General features: G+C 40.7%; 1 protein-coding gene across 2 annotated transcripts in view; it reads right to left on the bottom strand.

Annotated features, from left to right (window-relative positions):
• The window catches only part of prkd1 (protein kinase D1), a 55,393-nt gene that overhangs the window by 24,171 nt on the left and 15,940 nt on the right, over positions 1 to 15,282 (bottom strand). The gene's annotated exons all lie outside the window — the stretch shown is intronic.

The raw sequence follows: 15,282 nt of genomic DNA, 5'->3' as shown, positions 1-15,282 counted from the left end.
GGTTATCTTGATTGGTTGACTATAGTTCTGTCCAAAACAGATTTATTGTTCTATTGCTTGTTGATTAAGTGGAACGAAATGTACGATCATTTCCTTTCAGACAATTTAAAACAATATCTTAATAGTCAAATTAAAGATGTCCTTCTCTGCATTTTTTTTCAGGCAACACAAGAAGAAATCTGTCTCCATAGAGACCCTTCTGGAGGCATCTCACACAGCAGACTAGGGCAGATTAACCTAATAACATTTAGAGAAACAATGATGTTGTCTCGAAATTCAATTTACAGAGCCCAGGGTTCAACCTTTCACAAATGATGACACTGTACTGATACCCAACTGCCCATTGATAATATAGCTCCAAAGGATCAGCTTCAGAGATATTTACAAAGCTGTTCATCACAGCCCCATTCAGTAACAATATAAGTTACAGCAAAGTAATATGCCTCTTCAAATGGAATTGCATTGGTGCTATGATGCTGATTAAGGAGCCCCATAATGATGCAGACTGTTAATAGCACTTATGCTGTCTTATTTTACAGCTTAAATGTTATATACAGTTGAAGTCGGAAGTTTACATACACTTAGGTTGGGGTCATTAAAACTAATTTTTCAATCACTCCACAAATGTATTGTTAACAAACTATAGTTTTGGCAAGTTGGTTAGGACGTCTACTTTGTGCATGACACAAGTAATTTTCCCAACAATTGTTTAAAGACAGATTATTTCACTTATAATTCACTGTATCACAATTCCAGTGGGTCAGAAGTTTACATACACTAAGTTGACTGTGCCTTTCAACAGCTTGGAAAATTCAAGAAAATTATGTCATGGATTTAGAACCTTCTTTTTTTGTCAATTGGATGTGGATGTATTTCAAGGCCTACCTTCAAACTCAGTGCCTCTTTGTTTGACATCATGGGAAAATCAAAAGTTATCAGACCAGACCTCAGAAAATAAATTGTAGACTTCCACAAGTCTGGTTCATCCTTGGGAGCAATTTCCAAACGCCTGAAGGTACCACGTTCATCTCTACAAACAATAGTACGCAAGTATAAACACCATGGGACCACGCAGTCGTCATACTGCTCAGGAAGGAGACTAGAGAGACTCTGTCTCCTAGAGAGGAACGTACTTTGGTGCGAAAAGTGCAAATCAATCCCAGAACAACCGCAAAGGACCTTGTGAATATGCTGGAGGAAACAGGTACAAAGGTATCTATATCCACAGGAAAACAAGTCCTATATCGACATAACCTGAAAGGCCGCCCAGCAAGGTAGAAGCCACTGCACCAAAACCTCCATAAAAAAGCCAGACTACGGTTTGCAACTGCACATTGGGACAAAGATCGTACCTTTTGGAGAAATGTCCTCTGGCCTGATGAAACAAAAATAGAACTGTTTGGCCATAATGACCATTGTTATGTTTGGAGGAAAAGGGGGAGGCTTGCAAGCTGAAGAACACCATCCCAACCGTGAAGCACGGGGGTGGCAGCATCATGTTGTGGGGGTGCTTTGCTGCAGGAGGGACTGGTGCACTTCACAAAATACATGGCATCATGAGGGAGGGGAAATTATGTGGATATATTGAAGCAACATCTCAAGACATCAGTCAGGAAGAAAGCTTGGTCGCAAATGGGTCTTCCAAATGGACAATGACCCCAAGCATACTTCCAAAGTTCTGGCAAAATTGCTTAAGGACAACAAAGTCAAGGTATTGGAGTGGCCATCACAAAGCCCTGACCTCAATCCTATAGAAATTTTGTGGGCGGAACTGAAAAAGTGTGTGCGAGCAAGGAGGCCTACAAACCTGACTCAGTTACACCAGCTCTGTCAGGAGGAATGGGCCAAAATTCACCCAACTTATTGTGGGAAACTTGTGGAAGGCTACCCAAAACGTTTGACTCAAGTTAAACAATTTAAAGGCAATGCTAGCAAATACTAATTAAGTGTATGTAAACTTCTGACCCACTGGGAATGTGATGAAATAAATAAATGCTGAAATAAATCATTCTCTCTACTATTATTCTGACATTTCAAATTCTTAAAATAAATTGGTGATCCTAACGTACCTAAGACAGGGAATTTCTACTAGGATAAAATGTCAGGTATTGTGAAAAACTGAGTTGAAATGTATTTGGCTAAGGTGTATGTAAACTTCCGACTTAAACTGTACAGTCTTTACCAAGATGCAGAAGCCTATAGCCTACAAACAGACTTGACAATTGTTCTTCTCTGGTAAATGTAAGGTAGGTGTTTAACCAAACAGGCAACACAGTTCGTTGCAAAAGAGCCCACATTAACAGATGCAGACTAGGGGCCCATTACTCTATTTTAATGGAGTTAGAACATGTATTGTGCTTAATTAAATTAAAAACCCAGGATACTAGAAAACAGCCCAGAGCAAAGATACAAAACAAACCTGTGGTGTATTTAGTGAGGTTAAACATTCAGAATGTTTCAGATAGAAACATATCGGATAGAGCAGCACATTCTGTCACGTTGCACCCATGCTATTTAGAAACAGTAAAAGAAGAATGGTCTGTTTCACCATGTTCTGTTGTAGAACATCATTGGATTTTTAACTCTCCGTTTCACTAATCTAAGTAAAGTCTGAGGTCAAAGTATGGTGTGCTTTATGTCAACAAGCACAATGCCAGGGCTGGGCGGTAAAATGTGTTTTGCTATACCGGTTTGGATTCTTTTTATACCTTACATAACAGTATTCCAATGTTTGCTTTGTTAAATGTAATAATTGAAAGATAAAACTCGAACAAGCAGAGTAGGTGCCAAAAGGACCCTAGAAATCTGCACACTGCCCTTGTGGTGAAATTATGAACTGCCAATTATCAGCCTGAAAACGTGATCCTGGCACGTTTAATTAAAAAGGTTAAATGTCACAATAGCTGATTTTATCTCAATACATCGCAGTCAATGGGAAAAGATAAGCATCAATCAAATTAATCTTATGTCAATAAATTCCAGTAAATGGGAAAAGATGAGTGTCACAGGGTTGATGCCTAAGTGAATACATTGCATCAATAGGGGGCGATTAGATCACAAAATGATTTTGAGCCGGGATGTGGAAATGAAACTAGGGTTAGGGATAGGGTGGCGCTAGGTTTAGGGTTGAGCCAGGAGTTGATATGAAGCTAGGGTTAGGGATAGGGTGGCGCTAGGTTTAGGGTTGAGCCAGGAGTTGATATGAAACTAGGGTTAGGGATAGGATTGACGCTAGGTTTAGGGTTGAGCCAGGAGTTGATATGAAGCTAGGGTTAGGGATAGGGTTAAGGCTAGGTTTAGGGTTGAGCAGGGAGTTGATATGAAACTAGGGTTAGGGATAGGATTGATGCTAGGTTTAGGGTTGAGCCGGTAGTTGATATGAAGCTAGGGTTAGGGATAGGGTTAAGGCTAGGTTTAGGGTTGAGCCAGGAGTTGATATGAAGCTAGGGTTAGGGATAGGGTTAAGGCTAGGTTTAGGGTTGAGCCGGGAGTTGATACGAAGCTAGGGTTAGGGATAGGGTTGAGGTTTAGGTTTGAGCCGGGAGTTGATATGAAGCTAGGGTTAGGGATAGGGTTAAGGCTAGGTTTAGGGTTGAGCCGGGAGTTGATACGAAGCTAGGGTTAGGGATAGGGTTGAGGTTTAGGTTTAGGGTTGAGCCGGGAGTTGATATGAAGCTAGGTTTAGGGATAGGGTTGAGGTTTAGGGTTGAGCCGGGAGTTGATATGAAGCTAGGGTTAGGGATAGGGTTAAGGCTAGGTTTAGGGTTGAGCCGGGAGTTTATACGAAGCTAGGGTTGAGGTTTAGGTTTGAGCCAGGAGTTGATACGAAGCTAGGGTTAGGGATAGGGTTGAGGTTTAGGGTTGAGCCAGGAGTTGATACGAAGCTAGGGTTAGGGTTGAGGTTTAGGGTTGAGCCGGGAGTTGATATGAAGCTAGGGTTAGGGATAGGGTTGAGGTTTAGGTTTGAGCCGGGATGTGGACATGAAGCTAGGGTTAAGGTTGAGGTTTAGGGTTGAGCCAGGAGTTGCTATGAAGCTAGGGTTAGGGATAGGGTTGAGGTTTAGGGTTGAGCCGGGATGTGGACATGAAGCTAGGGATAGGGTTGAGGTTTAGGTTTGAGCCGGGATGTGGACATAAAGGGTTAGGGTTAGGGAAGCCTCGTTGCAAGTTCCATGGCAGAAATCAGCTAAAGAGGGGTCGGGAACCCGTTGTAAATCAGTTACGCCTCGCAACACATCAAACCAATCAAATGCCTTGCTTGGCCGGAGCTCCAAAGGTGATCACCGGATTAGTGACGTAGGAGCAACGGTGCATGAGGAATAAAAATGTGAATAAAACAAGCACTGGTGACATAACATTTTATAAGGTTAAGATGAACTAAAGCGTCAGCAACAGGGGAGAAATGGTCTACAATGCTGGCCATATCAATATTTTTTACGAGCGAGTTCTCTCACAATTATAAAGCCAAATAAATGTTAATAAAAACAGCATATTACTGAACTAAAAGGTTAGCTGTGTTAGACCAGTCGCTAGCTTATCCAGGGTCAGTGATACTACATAGAAGCATGTACTGTCTATATATGGAAACAACTGCAATCATTTAGCAAGCAACATTTCTAAAACGAACTAACTAAAATAAAATGAACCTCAAAGAGTTACCTGTAATGCTCTTGCAGCCTAATTGTCATCTCCTTATTTGTATGCCGTACCTAAATTACAAGGGTTGAATTGCCACTGAACCATTTTAATGTCAGCAACATCTGGTATATGGTTTGCCTCATATACATTGTCTACTGGTATCATTTTAAATTGAGAACATTCAGCTCAACATGTAAACAATATGTGAGTTTAGCTATTGTCTGCCTCAGATGACCATAAGGCCAGTAATTCCATCATGCTGTAGGCCTATGGCTGTATTGGCGATGCCTGCCATGTGATAAGCTGCTAAATGGATTCACGTAGCTGATACACAGAGAGCGTGACAATCAAATAAAACAGATTGGAGATCTTACAAATGTTCATTTGAGAATACAACACAGGCACAGAGACAGAACCCCTTCCCCTCTTTATTGCAGGACTGTGATATGTGATTGATCAACATCAACACTAGTTCATTTTGAATAATAGTTTAACAACAAGTTCAAACGCTTCAATTCAAATAATCAACACTTCATGACTTCAAAATGTACAAATAAGCTAACTCATATGTAAAGATTAGACTTCTTAGTCTAAACAACAATAGATAATTGAGTAGTAACAAGTATGCTGTTATTACTAAAGCATCATTTCAGGTGAAATGTTGCCAACCTTGCTCCACTGATCCCTGATTTACTGGGAGAGCAGACTTCTATTCCAACCCAGCAATATCACACTTGATTATCAACTCATTAGATTTGATAAGTTGAATCATGGTTGGCCTGTTCCACTTGTAATATGTTTATACATTTTGTGTGATGTTTAATTGTATTTTTGCATACAACATTTGCTAACATACACTGCCTTCAGAAAGCATCCATACCCCTTGACTTATCCCACATTTTGTTGTGTTACAGCTTGAATTCAGACATTGATTACATCTTTTTTTCCCCTCACCCATCTATCCACAATACCCTATAATGACAAAGTGAAGACATGTTTTTAGAAATTAAGCAGATTTCTTGAAAATGAAATACAGAAATCTAATTGACATAAGTATTTGCACCCCTAAGTCAATACATTGTAGAAGCACCTTTGGAGGCGATTACAGCTGTGAGTCTTTCTGGGTAAGTCTCTAAGAGCTTTGCACACCTGGATTGTACAATATTTGCCCATTATACTTTAAAACATTCTTCAAGCTCGGTCTGTTGATTGTTGATCATTGCTAGACAGCCATTTTCAAGTCTTGCCATAGATTTTCAAGCCGATTTTAGTCAAAACTGTAACTAGGCCACTCAGGAACATTCGATGTCGTCTTCCATCTTTTGTGGAACAGTCAATTCTTAACGTAAAGGCTTGAAACTCATTAAAGAGTGTCCCCGGGAGGACCTACAGTACATTGAATTTCAGCTTCCTGCGATTACAGGAAGTGACTTAATTTTGGGTAATAGGGCTGGTTTTGAAGGTTTAAAAAGGTTTAATCTTCACAGATTTTACATATGAGTGACCGGGGAACCCGACATATAAAATTTGAAGTCAACCAACCCAAAGCATTTTTGCCCTCGATTGGACACAATGGTCTTACAGTTCTAGAAACTAAGAGCCTTTTTATGAATTCTTGAATTAATACTGAAGAGGATATTGATCTTTTTTTGTTGTTGATTGACTTGAAACTGTCTGTGTCTGTCAGCCTGCCTGTCAGCCTGTCTGTGCCTGCCTATCTGTCAACCTGTCTGTGGAAGAGAGGATGAGGAGGGAGGAGAGAGAGAAAATGGAGAGAGTATCAAGGGGGAGAAAGGGGAAAGAGGTGAGAGGGTGAAGGAGGGATGGCTGAGAGACAGTAGGGAGGGGGAGAGGGTGAAGGAGGAATGGGGAGAGAGCAGAGGGAGAGAGAGAGAGAGAGATGAGAGGAGGTGGAGGGAGGGAAAGGGGAAGGGAGAGAGAAGGGGGATAGTGAGGGAGGGGGAGAAAGGGGAAAGAGGGGAGAGGGTCAAGGAGGGATGGCTGAGAGAGTAAGGAGGGGAGAGGGTAAAGGAGGAATGGGGAGAGAGTAGAGGGAGAGGGAGAGAGAAGAGAGGAGGTGGAGGGAGGGAAAGAAGGAGGGAGAGAGAAGGGGGATAGTGAGGGAGGGGGTGAGAGAGACAGAAAGGGTGAGGGAGGGGGAGAGTGTAGAGAGGGTGAAATAACGGGGAGAAAGAAGAGAATGAGGAGATAAAGAGGAGGTAGAGAATGAATGACAGACATGAGATAAATTAGAAATACATCAACCCTGTGACACATCTTTTCTCATTGACTGTATTAAGAAAAATGTCAGCTACAAGGGACCATTTACCCTTTTTGCAATAACGTGCCATGATGACGTTTTCCTATGATATCATGTTGAAAATACATGGTCATATAGGAGAAGAATTATTCTGATAAAGAAAAAGTAACTTTTTGACTAAATTAAGGCATACAAAGACAAAAAACAAATGTGGCTCTGTGTGGAAATGATAACAGTGTGCAGGAGATTCCGAAATTGATGAAAATGCCACCACCCCCAAAAACAATTATAAACCGGGTTTGAAATGTAATTGAATAGTATAAAACAAATCAGAAAACAGAAAAGCGCCCCACTACTAATGAAGCATATTTAGAGTTTTTATTATTCAAAAACATAACCTACCGTTCAAAAGTTTGGGGTCACTTAGACATTTCCTTGTTTTTGAAAGAAAAGCACATTTTTTGTCCATTAAAAGGCCTCCCATTCCTCTTTCTATTCTGGTTAGGGCCAGTTTGCGCTATACTGTGAAGGGAGTAGTACACAGCGTTGTACGAGATCTTCAGTTTCTTGGCAATTTCTCACATGGAATAGCCTTCATTTATCAGAACAAGAATAGACTGACGAGTTTCAGAAGAAAGCTCTTTGTTTCTGGCCATTTTGAGCCTGTAGTCAAACCCACAAATGCTGATGCTCCAGATACTCAACTAGTCTAAAGAAGGCCAGTTTTATTGCTTCTTTAATCAGAACAACAGTTTTCAGATGTGCTAACATAATTGCAAAAGGGTTTTCTAATGATCAATTAGCCTTTTAAAATTATAAACTTGGATTAGCTAACACAACGTGCCATTGGAACACAGGAGTGATGGTTGCTGATAATGGGCCTCTGTACGCCTATGTAGATATTCATATATATATTTTTTTAAATCTGCCGTTTCCAGCAACAATAGTCATTTACAACATTAACAATGTCTACACTGTATTTCTGATCAATTTGATGTTATTTTAAAATCGACAAAAAATTGGTTTTTCTTTCAAAAACAAGGACATTTCTAAGTGACCCTAAACTTTTGAACGGTAGTGTAAAATTGCCTTCAAATATGTCATACAGTCAAACATTCAAAAAATATTGTGATATGATATTCTGGGCCAAATCGCCCAGCCCTAACTTGCACTATACGTCTAAAAATGATGTACGTGGTTACTAAACAGTTTCAGGAATAACATCCCCCTTATCAATCCAATGTCAAAGAAAAGAGCAACATATTGACTGACCTGTGTACTATGGTGAGGGAACCACTGCTGTGCTTCACCCGCTATTGATCTACTCTGCTGAGCTTGGTTACAACAACATGTAGCCAATCCCACTATTTCACCATCTAGTTAAGCTCACATCACACACACACGCCAGAAAATGGTTGGGGCAGGGAGGGGGTGCAGAAGAAGAAAGAAAGAAATTGCCCACGCTACAGACGGCTATACCGGTCTGCTAATACAGGACTAGTAAAGGACCAGTGCAATACTTAAAAAATAAAAAATAAAAAAATAAAATACAAATTCTGCAACTTCCCGCAGCTGTGCGCACACACACACACACCACACGTTTGACATTGTCATTTTTCGTCTGTTAATCAAATTAGAACTCGTTAGTAACACTGAATTGATTTGTATAATATTATTATTGTAATAACTCAGAGATAATTCCTGGTTTTACAAAAGGTAGCACCTGAGGATAAGAAAGCAATAGAAACAGCTAGAGGAGGAGAAGACCTAACACATTTTTTACAAATCTATGAGAATGAGCAATGATAATCCCTACCAAATATTGTCTAAGGCAAAAAGAAAACAAACTTCAAGTGGCATGAAAATGAACATAGCTCTATCAAAGCTGATGTATTGCAGTGCAGGCCTCATGTAGTTTTGCTAGCTTAGCTCTGTAATAGTCTGTCAGCAATGACTCCATCCACTAATAAATGAGACAGTAATTGATCTGTTAAGTCACATGCTCTAAATCCCCATGAGCCTTTGCTCTGCTCCATTCAGTCAATACAGATCACACATGACGCTGTGTCTGACAGCAAATGAACACTAACACTCAGTAGGACTAATGGAATAATTATTGCAGGAGGAAAGGTTGTCAGAGTGTTGTGGATCTGTATTTTTATTGACATTGAGAAGGCTCAGCTCTAATTCCTATTTATTGATTGTAGTTTGTAATCAAAACATGGATGACATATTATTAGTTTGAACTGATTGTAAAAAAAAAAAAATTAAGCAAAACATCTCACAATTGTACTATAAATCTAATATTATCTTGGTGTATGGAGCATTCCAACTGAATCCTGTGTTGAATGATACACCTTAATAGCAATGCAGTAATATGTTGGTCAAGTTGAAATTCAAACAGCTCCAGGAACAGGTATATCTCAATATTCTCGACCTAGTTAATAGCAGTAGATTTCTGCCTTGTCAGCCTCTAATGAGGTCTGTACAAAAACATATACAGACATAGGCCTAAATGTGGTACTGACTCTTAGGTCACCATGACAGCAGCCCCAATGTAACAGTAGGGTTGTCATGGCAGCGGAACCCAAGGCTTTTTTCCTGATTGAACGCTATTCATTTACTTGACACAATGGATGCACATATATCTGCTGAATGTCATTTCCAGCACCAGAAAAGCAGAGAGACGCTGATCCTTGTCATTTACCCCCCTATGGGGAAGATATGCTACTTTAAAAGCACAGGAATTCCATAGGCATTAGTTACTAGTTATATTGCCTCTCGGGGGAGACTGATGAGGCACTTTCAACTAAGATGGCCTTTCAACACTTATTTTCCTGCAATACATGTATATGTTTTTTATGGATAAGTGCGATGTACAAAGAACATCAATTTGAAGGCCATCTTTTCCCTCAAACAATAGGCACAGTCAGTGTCGTAGCTAGCTGACGTTGTGTCATGGATGGTGTAACAAGTTACTGCTTTTAACACTGCTAGAAGCAGCTGTGGCTTGGTCTGTTGGCTGAGGGGGAAATAGCCTCTGAAAGCGCTTCAGCCTGTGTGAATCCCCGATACAGCTGTAACTGCTGTTCTGTCCTTTCACGCCTACGCTATACACTACAATCTCGTTGTGGTGCCCTTCCTTCCTTCCATTCTGGAACATCAACCTCTTCTTTGCTTTCACCCTGATGGCTGCAGCATCGACACTGTAAAGGTCTACATTGTCAGTGATTCCTGACTGAGTGACCCCTGTCTGAGTGACCCCATACTATAAGTGTCTCCGTCGAGTTCAAAGTGCAAGTATTCTCATGGCCAGGTAACTTTATTTTAAAATGTAATACGTATGTGCCTGATAAAATTACATGAACAGAGAAACATGTAAAAACATCAGTAGCACGAGCAGCTACAGCTGAACAACAAGTGTCTTAGGGCGTTTTCACATTTGAAATTCGGTACCCTGGTTCGGTTTCCTGGAGCGTTTGTGAGAATTCTACCGAATACATTTTGCTTTCACAAGACCTGAAAATAACCGTTTCAGGGTGCGATTAGCAAGACACACATTCTACATGATGTTAGCGAGCTAGATTCTTTACAACAGGCAAAAAGGTTCCACGCGATCAGCGTCACAATACATGGTACTCTGGTCCTGGATGTTGGACCCACTTCTCATGCAGGTCCAGGATTCGTTTCAGACAGGGTTTGTTTGCATTTCACACATGCTTTATGGCGAGGATCAGGGTACCAAAACGCTCCAGTAGTAAAACAACGGTATACTGTCAGAGGTGGACTGAGAGAAGAATATTCTGGTCCTTTGTTGCTAGTGGGGATGTGAATTTGTTGTTTTCATAAATTCATCAACTACATTTAGTGTTGAATGCATGAGGAATTAAAAACTATGAAAGATGAATTCCAAGGCTAACCACACATTAACAGGAAAATTGTATTATGTTTCTTCATATACATTTTTAAACATCTTATCCACACAAAAAGGTCAACCTTGAAATTGTGTTTTGCTTCAATTAGTGTGTAGCCAGAACAGTGCTGTACAAAAATATTGTGAGGTGATGGGAAATTCGTTTTTAAATTACACTGCTTGGACCATGCCTAAAGTCACATTGACTTGTGAAAAAAGTAGCAGAATTCACAGAGGAAATTCAAGCTTAATTTTGATAAAAAACTAAGTTCAGTAACATTATGTTCCAAGAGTAAACTAATACACTTTGTTAAGAATAAGTTTTGCTTTATTAATCTGGATTATTCAAACCCTAAGTCACCACTTCGCATGAACACTCAAAGCAAACAGAACATTTTACGTAAATAATTAGCAGACAACCTCCATGCAGCCTACATCTGCTCTAGGCCCATATCCATGCAGCCTACTTCTGCTCTAGGCCCCTATCCATGCAGCCTACTTCTGCTCTAGGCCCATATCCATGCAGCCTACTTCTGCTCTAGGCCCATATCCATGCAGCCTACATCTGCTCTAGGCCCATATCCATACAGCCTACTTCTGCTCTAGGCCCATATCCATGCAGCCTACTTCTGCTCTAGGCCCATATCCATGCAGCCTACTTCTGCTCTAGACCCATATCCATGCAGCCTACTTCTGCTCTAGGCCCCTATCCATGCAGGCTACATCTGCTCTAGGCCCATAACCATGCAGCATACTTCTGCTGTTATAGTAAAACCAAAATTGTGCATTTCTGTCAATGAGCCTCTAGTCTCCAGCCAGGGTATTATCCCTGCGTGGTATGAGCACCGGTTTCTCACATGTCTACCACTCCAAACTGTTTCTCACAGTGCATTCTGCAGGCTGGCTGTAGCTGGCTGTGGTGTGACAGACAACCACTGGTCAATACTGTTAGACGACCATGCTTTTGTTTTTTTGCCTCACTCTGCGCACACACACACGCACGCACGCACGCACGCACGCACGCACGCACACACACACGGCCATAGAAGAGCTTTTGCTGCAGCTATTGCTATTCTTGTAGCCTTCAGAACGGTATACAGTACAGTTAAATGCTCACAAAACACACAATTGTAAGCCGAAGGCTCTAGTCTAGACTAACCCTACCACAGTTCATATTGCTAACTTGCAAAATAATGGATGCGATTTATTGAAAGTGTCAGGGATACTGGTGTATTGAATAGAGTTGCAACATTCCGGTAACCTTCCCAAAATTCCTAGGTTTTCCAGAAATCCCAGTTGGAGGATTCCTGGAATCAGGAGGGAATAAGCAGGAAATCCAGAATCCTCCAACCAGGATTTCTGGAAAACCTGTGGATTTTGGTAAAGTTTTACAACCCTAGAATTGGACGCATGCATTAAAAGAGAATGTCTCGTATGAAAGCTAGAAATGATTCTTCTATTAATGAGCTGGGAAATAATTGGTACCATGGGGTATAATGGGTGGGCGTTCATGGCCAGTAAAGAAAGTAAATAATTGTTTGTGAATACTAATTACTGGAACAAAATCAATTAACGTGTTTCACTGTAACTCAAATTCCTAACTGTTACCATACTGTACTTGCACCTCAGTTTACAGGGAATAACCATGGTATGGAGTGCTCACTCACTTAGCTAAACAAGTACGTATACTGTATGCATACGAAACTGATCTTATGCAGTATACTCTACTCATTAACAAGCATTTGAGATGTTTAACACCTGAATCTGACATTTACTGTACTCTAATGTACTGTATTCTTGACCAGCTCTCACTCTCACACCTAGAGTCGACAAAGAGAATAGGCTCTTTTTCAATAATTTGACTTGTGCACTATATTTAATTATAATTTTATTTTAGGACTGTTAAGTTTCTCATCGTTACCTTAATTGCTGTATGTTCACACTTTATTAGAAACTATTTTGCAGCTCTTTGAGTACTGCTGGCATGCCCACACCACCCCAGTGCAGTCTCGCAGTAACTCTACTCTACACTGGCTCTGGTAGGCTCTAGTCCACAGTGTGCTAATTAAAAATGGTGGCCACAGAGAGAGGGACGTTTAAGTTCTAACTGTGAAGAAGGTTTGTATAAAAAAGTTCTGTACTGTAACCTTTGGATGCGTCCCAAATTGCAACCTATTACCTATATAGTGTTCTACTTTTGACCAGGGCTCATAGGGTGTGTTGTGAGCAGTTGTGGTACGTGGGTAAAAATCACTGGGGAAGCCAGAAAAGATAATTGTGTTGAGATAATTGCATTGTTTGCTCTATAAACTGTTCGTTCATATACCTTGTGACCGTGATTTATAGGCCGAGACAATAAGAAGACACAGTGGCAGAATAAATTCAACCGCAACTCTGTTTATCACAAAACTAGAGAACAACCTCTGTCCAGTAAAGTCCACAAAAAATATTGCATGTAACAGTTACAGTTGAAGTCGGATGTTTACATACACCTTAGCCAAATACATTTCAACTCAGTTTTTCACAATTCCTGACATTTAATCCTAGTAAAAATGCCATGTCTTAGGTCAGTTAGGATCACCACCTTATTTTAAGAAAGTGAAATGTCAGAATAATAGTAGAGAAAATGGTTTATTTCAGCTTTTATTTATTTCATCACATTGCCAGTGGGTCAGAAATTACATACACTCAATTAGTATTTGGTTGCATTGCCTCTAAATTGTTTAACTTGGGTCAAACGTTTCGGGTAGCCTTCCACAAGCTTCCCACAATAAGTTGGGTGAATTTTGGCCCATTCCTCCTGGCAGAGCTGGTGTAACTGAGTCAGGTTTGTAGGCCTCCATGCTCGCACACGGTTTTTCAGTTCTGCCCACACATTTTCTATAGGATTGAGGTCAGGGCTTTGTGATGGCCAGTCCAATACCTTGACTTTGTTGTCCTTAAGCCATTTTGCCACAACTTTGTAAGTATGCTTGGGGTCTCCATTTGGAAGACCCATTTGCGACCAAGCTTTAACTTCCTGACTGATGTCTTGAGATGTTGCTTCAATATGCCCACATTATTTTCCTGCCTCATGATGCCATCTATTTTGTGAAGTGCACCAGTCCCTCCTGCAGCAAAGCACCCCCACAACATGATGCTGCCACCCCTGTGCTTCACGGTTTGGATGGTGTTTTTCGGCTTGCAAGCATCCCCCTTTTTCCTCCAAACATAACAATGGTCATTATGGCCAAACAGTCATATTTTTGTTTCATCAGACCAGAGGACATTTCTCCAAAAGGTACGATCTTTGTCCCCATGTGCAGTTGCAAATTGTAGTCTGGCTTTTTTATGGCGGTTTTGGAGCGGTGGATTCTTCCTTGCTGAGCGGCCTTTCAGGTTATGTCGATATAGGACTCGTTTTACTGTTTTGTACACGTTTCCTCCAGCATCTTCAAAAGGTCCTTTGCGGATGTTCTGGGATTGATTTGCATCTTTCGCAACAAAGTACGTTCATCTCTAGGAGACCGAACGCGTCTCCTTCCTGAGTGGTATGACGGCTGCGTGGTCCCATGGTGTTTATACTAGCGCACTATTGTTTGTACAGATGAACGTGGTACCTTCAGGCGTTTGGAAATTGCTCCCAAGGATGAACCAGACTTGTAGAAGTCTACAATTTTTCTTCTGAGGTCTTTGCTGATTTCTTTTGATTTTCCCATGATGTCAAGCAAATAGGCACTGAGTTTGAAGGTAGGCCTTGAAATACATCCACAGGTACACCTCCAATTAGCCTATCAGAAGCTTCTAAAGCCATGACATCATTTTCTGGAATTTTCCAAGCTGTTTGAAGGCACAGTCAACTTAGTGTGTGTAAACCTCTGACCCACTGGAATATACAGTGAATTATAAGTGAAATAATCTGGTCTGTAAACAATTGTTGGGAAAATTACTTGTGTCATGCACAAAATGGATGTCCTAACCGACTTGCCAAAACTATAGTTTGTTAACAAGAAATTTGTGGAGTGGTTAAAAAACAAGTTTTAATGACTCCAACCTAAGTGTATGTAAACTTTGACTTCAACTGTACATGACCTACAGCCATGACCTAAAATCGTGTTAATGTTTCTGACAATTTAGGAACACTAAAAAACTACTGACTTAGAACCACGGAGAGTTACCGCTAGTCGCAAAGAAAACAGGAGCTGCCTGCACTATTCCAGCACCATTTCAACATCAACATTTCAACATCAAATCACCTATGCTTAGTCTAATACAATGAAAAGATACCAAAAACTATTTAGTCCAATCAACGTAAGCTAAATCTGATGTGGCTGTCCATGTTTCTGATTTCTGTCTGTGTGTGTGTGTGTGTCTGTGTCTGTGTGTTCGTGCAAGTAGAAAAAACATGTTGACTCACCCTACTTGTAGAGAAACGCCAATGCCATCCTCCTCTCTTTCATGTTGACGAAACGGTCAATCACTCTGTCATACA

Source organism: Salvelinus alpinus, chromosome 25, assembly GCF_045679555.1.
Source record: "Salvelinus alpinus chromosome 25, SLU_Salpinus.1, whole genome shotgun sequence".
In the NCBI taxonomy this organism is placed as follows: Eukaryota; Metazoa; Chordata; class Actinopteri; order Salmoniformes; family Salmonidae; genus Salvelinus; species Salvelinus alpinus.
Note: the sequence above shows the minus strand (reverse complement) of the source record. Positions and strands in the feature narration are given on the sequence as shown.